We start from the raw sequence: 7,563 nt of genomic DNA on the forward strand, positions 1-7,563 counted from the left end.
TAAAATAGAAATGATAATAGTACCTACTTAAAGGGCAGCTGTGAGGACTAGGGGAGAGAATTCCTATGAAGTGCTTAGAATAGTACCTTGTGCAGAGAAGCTCTCATGTTTTGGTGGTTATTAATTAGGTTTAGCCATTCTGTTGTGCTTCCAGAGCTAGCCAGAGTCTTCAGCAGAAATGCTTAATCATTAAGTTGTGTTGTTGCCTCTTTGAACTAGTTCCCTCTCCGCACAGGGAAAGAAGTCCACTTTTGGATTGTGAGATTGTGAAGGAAGTGGGCAGGCACAAGCCCAGGGCAGGGGGCATACTGTGGGCACAGATCCAGCCCTGCCCTTGGTCAGAGAACAGGTGGCCTGTTTCCTGAAGTGGAGGTAACAGGCTAGCACTCTTTGATACCTTTGAGCTTTTTCTTAAGCCCATTCAGGCTCCTCAGACCAGGTGTCTGATGAGTAAGGAGTCCTTTTATTTCCCTCCCCAAAACAGTCCTTTCTGGTTACGTGCCTGTTCACAAACACCAGGCAGCCATCTCTTGGGGAACTCCAGTGGTTGGCATTTTCTTGTGGCTGTTGAATAAGACCCTGTTAGGAGCTGGCACGGCAGGTTCCCATTTCCGCATTCCAAACATGCAAGTGGCTGGGGAAGGCACCACCAAGGCCGAGGCAGCCTGTAGAGCTCAATTAGGTGAACTTTGCCTGGAGAACCAGGCTCAAGAGTCTGGAGTTCCCCTTACAGTTACCTGCCTACTTTGTGATTCGGGATATCTTTTAGGTGAGTCATGTTTGATAAGTTTGGTAGTGACTTGTAGAGTAGAGAAAGTTAATAATACTCCTTCTCCCTTTTGGGAACTAGACTGGTGGTGGGTTTTTTGTTTTTGTTTTTTTTTTTGTCTTCCTCACCCCCCCCCCCCCCCCTGCCTCTTGCATGAAATATTTACCTGTCTGCTCCAAACTGTGAAGAAAAGGGGGGTGGAGTATTGAGGGAGTGAGGAGGAAATGTAGGATATTTCTCCCTGGAGAATGAATGGGTCAGTGTTGAGCTCCTATGGGATGCAAACTTCTGTGCCATGTGGTATTGGGCATTCCAGTTTGGTACAGATAAGCTGTGTGGTCTCAGGTGAGTTCCTTTCCCTCTTTGGACCTATTTCCTTATCTGATGAAATGGGGGAAAAGAGCAGTACCCACTCAACTTTCTAGTATATGTAAAGTGTTCACACCTTGGCCATGGAGTGTTACTCAGTGTCAGCTATCCCTGTGCCCCTACCCCAACCACTAGGCCCCCAAACCCCATGTATTGTATGATCTTATTTCGGACATCTCAACTGCTGCTGGCTATATTCCAGCTATACTGCCCTCCTGCTGGTCCTCCCTCAGGTCCTTTGCTTTGCCTGTTCCCTCTGTCTAGAACACTTGCCCCAGTATCTCTAAAGCTCCCTCCCCCATCAGGTCTCTACTCACATGTCACCTTCTCAGTGAGATCTCTGTCCTTAAATAGTACCTTTATCACTCACTCTTTAGCTCTTTACTCTGCTTTATTTTTTCTTTTAATCCTCACCCGAGGACATACTTATTGATTTGTGTGTGTGTGACAGAGAAAGGAACATCAGTATGAGAGAGAAACATCAATTGATTGTCTTCCCATACCTACCCCAACCAGGGATCAAACTAGCAACCTAGGTTATGTGCCCTGATCAGGAATTGAACCTGCAACCTTTCAGTGTATGGGACAATACTCCAACCAACTGAGCCACACTGGGCAGGCTGCTTTTTTTTCTTTATGGCATTTATTCCTACTTGACATGCATTATCTGTCTTCCCCCCCCACCCCCCCAATCCTTACTGCTAATTGTATGCTCCATGAAATCATAGGGATCTGTCTCTATCCTTGACTCTACCAGTTCCTGGCATGTGGTGGGTGTGGGATAAATTATTTTATGAATGAATTATGATATCTGGTGCAGGTGTAACCTTGTCCAAGGATGGGTGGCTGTATTCATTTGGGGTTTTAGTAGGATGTCAGCATATCCACAGACATGTGGCTGGGAGGGAGGTGGCATGCACAAACCCTCTCCTTGGTCTCCCAGCAAGTTCTTGGGCCTGCCTGTAGCCTTCAACCTTCTGGCTTCCTGTCCCTCAGCCCATTCAATCTGCATAGTCCAGCCCTAGCAGTGGCTCATCTGGATAGCCTGGGTGCATATGGCATGGAACAGATGGCCTTGGTGCTAGTGAATGTAGAGGATGTGTGCAGGTTAACTAGGTGGAGAAGGCTTTGTTGGAGATACCACCCATACACATACACCCCCCTGTATGTGGAAATTGACTATATAACTAGGTTTTGCTCAGTCTTCCTATGACAGGAAGGTCATGGAATGCCTAGGAAATAGGAATGGTAACTGGCCAGGCACAGTTTATCAGTCTTCCCTGCTTTCGCAGGCAAAATTAATTAAAACCTGTTCTGGGACTGAACAGGTTTTAATTAATTGGTGAGCTTGAAAAGTCTTGCTGTGTAATAGCTGACACCTCTTCAGCAGTTTTCTGGCTCCCAGTGTCAACGGTTGATTCTGTAAGAATATCCTGAAATGGCTTCCCCACACTCCATGGAACAAGGTCAGTGGCTCTCTGGGATCTCTCCCAAGAGCATGGGACTGAGGTTTGTATATCACACATTATCACACCTGGGGGCCTGCTGCTATTTGAAAAATGTGCAGAGAATTAGAGGAGGTGCCTTTGAGTTCCAAGTACGGTGGTTTTGGGGACTTTCCTGGGAGTCCATTGTACATAATGCTCATATACTAGTACTGCCTCAACTCTGGACACAATACTTATCTTCTTAGGGCCTCAGTTTCCTTATCTGAAAAATGGGAATAATTAATAGTACCTGCATTAAATGAGAAGTTAAAATGAGATCAGGTTACCTAATTAGAAATGTGTCTAGTACATAGAAAGCTCTCAATAAAAGGGGATGATAATTATTTTATTTTAAATTGATTTTAGAGAGAGAGGAAGAAAGGGAGAGGGAGTGAGAGAGAGATTGATTTGTTTTTTTTACATATTTATGCATTAACTAGAGGCCCAGTGCATGAAATTCGTACATGGGTCAGGGGGGAGGGTGTCCCTCAGCCACTGGAACCAATGGCTCCTAATCGCTCACCTGCCTGCCTCATCACCCCCAACTGCCTCTGTCGGCTGGCCTGTTCACCCCCTAAATGCTCCCTTGCTGGCCTGATCACCGCCTAATGGCTACCCTGCCAGCCTGATTGCTCCCAACTGCCCTCCTCTGCTGGCCTGATTTCTCCCAACTGCCCTTCCCTGCTGGCCTGATGGCCCCCAACTGCCCTCCATTGCTGACCTGATTGCCCCTCTCTGCTCTCCTCTGCAGGTCTGATGCACTTCCTAATTGCTTGCTCCTCCACGCCGGCCTGATCTGGCCCCTAACTGCTTGCTCCCCTGCTGGCCAGATTGCCCCTAACTACCTCTGCCTGGGCCCCCCTACCCATGTCTTTATCCGGAAGGAAGTCGAACATTTGAAAGATATCCGGTCAACTGGTCTAATTAGCATATTACCCATTTATAGTATAGATTTATAGTATAGATTGATTGTTCTTAAATGTATCCTGATGAGGGATCAAACCCACAATCTTGCCATATTGGAACAATGCTCTTAATCAACTGAGGTATCCAGTTGGGGCCTGATAATTATTTTTATAAATTGATTTCAAGTCCCTTTTTACTTTTCAGTCTGTCCTTTTAAAAAGTATCCTACCTTACAAAAGAGTAATATGCAAATTAACTATCACTCCGCTCAAGCTACGCCCACCAGCCATGCCCACCAGCCAATCAGAGTGAGAATGCAATTTAATCCCAACCAAGATGGCTGCAGCCACAGAGAGCAGTTGAGAGGTTTGGGTTTCCCTGACATTAGAAGTCAAGCTTTCCACACACCCTGGTCAGCCTAGGCCTCCACTCAAGGATACAAAGTTTTAATTATAGAAGATAAATCCCAAGAAAAATGGCTGCAGCCATGGAGAGAGCAGGAGGCTTGGCTCTGCTCCAGGCTACAAAGTTTCAATTGTAGAAGGTAAATAAATTCCAGATACCAGAGCCTCGGCTTGGGTCGCCAGAGGGCGTGGCTGGCCTGCAAACCACCAGAGGCTCCTCCCTCAGGCCGCCCCATGCCCCAAGGGAACCTCCACCCTGACCTGGGACACCCTTCATGGCAAACCAGCTAGCCTCCACCCATGAACCAGGCCTCAGTATCCTATCTAATAGAAGAGTAATATGCAGATGGACCATCACTCCGACACACAGGATGGCTGCCCCTATGTGGTCAAAGATCCTGCCTCCATGTGGACACAAGATGGACACCACAAGATGGCCAGCAGGGGAGGGCAGTTGGGAGGCACCAGGCCTGCAAGGGAGGGCAGTTGAAAAGGACCAGGTCTGCAAGGGAGGGCAGTTGGAGGTGATCAACCCTGTAGGGGAGGGCAGTTAGGGGTGGCCAGGCTGGCAGAGGAGGGAAGTTGGGGTCAAACAGGCTTGTAGGGGAGCAGTTAGATATCAATCAGGCTGGCATGGGAGTGATTAGGGGGTGATCAGGCTGGTAGGCGGAAGTGGTTAGGAGCAATCAGGGAGGCAGGCAGGCGAGCAGTCGGGAGCCAGTAATCCTGGATTGTGAGAGGGAGCTGACTGCCTGTTTAACATCCCTCAAGGGGTCCCAGATTGGAGAGGGTACAGGCTGGGCTGAGGGACACCCCCCCACCCCGTGCACGAATTTCCTGCACTGGGACTCTAATATGTGTGTGTGTGTGTGTGTGTGTGTGTGTGTGTGTGTGTGTATAATTGATTTCAGAGAGAGGAATGGAGAGAGAGAGAGAAATATCCGTGATGAGAGAGAAACATCAATCAGCTTCCTGCACACCTCCTACTGGGGAACAAGCCTGCAACCTGGGCATATTCCCTGACCGGCAATCGAAACTGTGACCTACTTGTTCATGGGTTGATGCTCAACCACTGAACCACACCAGCCAGGTATTGTGAAGCTTTTTTATTTTTGCCAGTTTGATGCATATGAAATGAAATCTCATGGTTTTCATTTGTATTCCTCTGGAAACCAGTAAATATCTTTTCATTTATGTTTCTTGTTCTGGTATAAACTGTTCATCCTTTTTGTTTCTTTTTCTAATTGATTTGTAGATGTTCTTTGTATACTTTGGTTATTAGTCCTGGGCAGCAGCCTATTTAACCTAATAAAAGTTTTATAATCTCATGTCATCATTTCCTTGATTGTTTCCTCTCTTCTGACTACTTCTTTGTGTCATTCCAAGAAGAATCACTCAATTTATAGGCATTTTTATACATTTGTATAAATATACTAGAGGCCCTTTGCAGGAAGATTCCTGCAAGAATAGGGCTTCCCGCAGCCTAAGCAAAGCAGAGAAGGGATCGAAGCCTGCTGAGGTGGACTTCTCTCCCCCCGCCACTGCTGCCCCGTGCTCCCTCCTGTCACTGCCACCGCCCCACTTTCTGCTTTCCCACCCTCTTCCTTCTACGCTGTCTTCAGTCTTCGCTCCATACCTGCATATGCAAATTAACCACCATCATTGTTGGGTTAATTTGTATACTGGCTCTGATTGGCTGGTTGGTGTAGCGGAGTGATGGCAATTTGCATGTTTCTCTTTTATTGGTGTAGATGACTGTATCTGTTCCACCCACTCTATACATAGCTTTTTTACTTCAGATATATTAGGATTAATTTCAACGGCATATAATAGAAAATCTATCTATATATATAGAAGGCTAATATGCTACCCTGTTTCCCCGAAAATAAGACAGTGTCTTATATTAATTTTTGCTCCCAAAGATGCGCTAGGTCTTATTTTCAGGGGATGTCTTATTTTTCCATGAAGAAGAATACAGTACACATTTATTATTAAATGAAAATAAAGGAAATTTATTACCTGTATATGGTACGGTAGTATGGTAGTTGTCAACACAAACCAGACAAACTGTGAATCCTCAGTATCAAGAGTTTACTCATTTATTCAATGACAATCATGTCATCATCTTCTGGAACATCATCATAACAATCCAATTCCTGAATTTCCTGGTGAATTTCTTGTGACTCCATTTCTTTCAGAATCAGTGGACCAACTCTCTCATGTTTAGCAATAGCGCAGTCTTTAAATGAGTACTTCTTGTCAAGGTAGCCTTCTCGCAGAGCATTTGCAATACAACTGTCAGTGATTTTCTCCCATGAATTCTTCACCCAAGTCACAACTTCTTGCAGTTTAGGTTTCACAAAGTTTCCACACTGATTTCTCTCCATTCTATTTTCAATGTAGTCATTAATTTCCATGTGCAAATTGTCTTTGAATGGCTCGTTTATTGCAATATCAAGAGTCTGGAGATAGGTCGTCATTCCTGTGGGAATCATTATCTGATCTATTTTTCTTTTGTGAAGAAATGTCTTCATGTCTTTAGTGCAGTGAGTGCTGGCTGCATCCCAGACTAGCAGACCTCTTTGGCTCCCTTGCATAACAAGCGGCAGCATTAAATCGACCCACTTCCTTATAACTGCTTGTGTGGCCCAGGCTTTTTTTTTTTATCACTGCAACTTTTTTTTTTTTTATATATATATATTTTATTGATTTTACACAGAGGAATTGAGAGGGATAGAGAGTTAGAAACGTCGATGAGAGAGAAACATCGACCAGCTGCCTCCTGCACACCCCCTACTGGGGATGTGCCCGCAACCAAGGTACATGCCCTTGACCGGAATCGAACCCGGGACCTTTCAGTCTGCAGGCCGATGCTCTATCCACTGAGCCAAACCGGTCTCGGCAAGGCTTTTTCAGTTTCAAGAATAAAAACGCCCAAAACACATTCAATCTTTTTTTTCTTGCCCTTAGAAATGATTAAAGGTGGGATTTTAGTGCCATCCAGAAGAATTGCCAAAATACAGGAAACACATGCACTTTCGTAAGTAGTGGAGGGAATGTACACTAAGGAGGCACCCCGCTGTTCAATGTTGTTTGAGATGATTAGCCTATAAACACTGCAGTTTCATCCTTACAATCATGTTGGAAAGATTGTATTTAGAGAAGTCAGCATCATCAATAAAGGACTTGAATGCAAGTGCTCACTTAATAACTTGAGTATCTTCCAACCTAAACAATGTTGTAGATCTTCTTAAAGACAGTTCACTTCGCTGAAGGAAATTATCCAACCAGTGTTGTGATGCTTTGAAGTCTTCTGGGGCTATGTCAAACTGTGGTGCCATTGCAGGGGCAAATTCTTGAATCTGAGCCCTATTCACAACCAAAGCCTCTGCTCTCCTGTCAACAACCCATTCACAGATCAGGTCTTCCAGCTTGGAAAATGATGGTTGCCGACATGATCCACACTTGTGCTTTTTAGCATTTCCCTTGTCCACTTGTTCAATGAGGTTACCATACTCTGCTCGCCATTTTCAGACCAATCGGATAGTCAGCATCTTCTCTTTGCAGAAAGCAGTAAGATTTTGGCCCCAAAAGTCTTCCACGATTCCTTTCTTGTACTCCACGGAGT

The sequence above is a fragment of the Pipistrellus hanaki genome (genome assembly GCF_964339955.1).
Source record: "Pipistrellus hanaki genome assembly, chromosome: 15".
Taxonomy (NCBI): domain Eukaryota; kingdom Metazoa; phylum Chordata; class Mammalia; order Chiroptera; family Vespertilionidae; genus Pipistrellus; species Pipistrellus hanaki.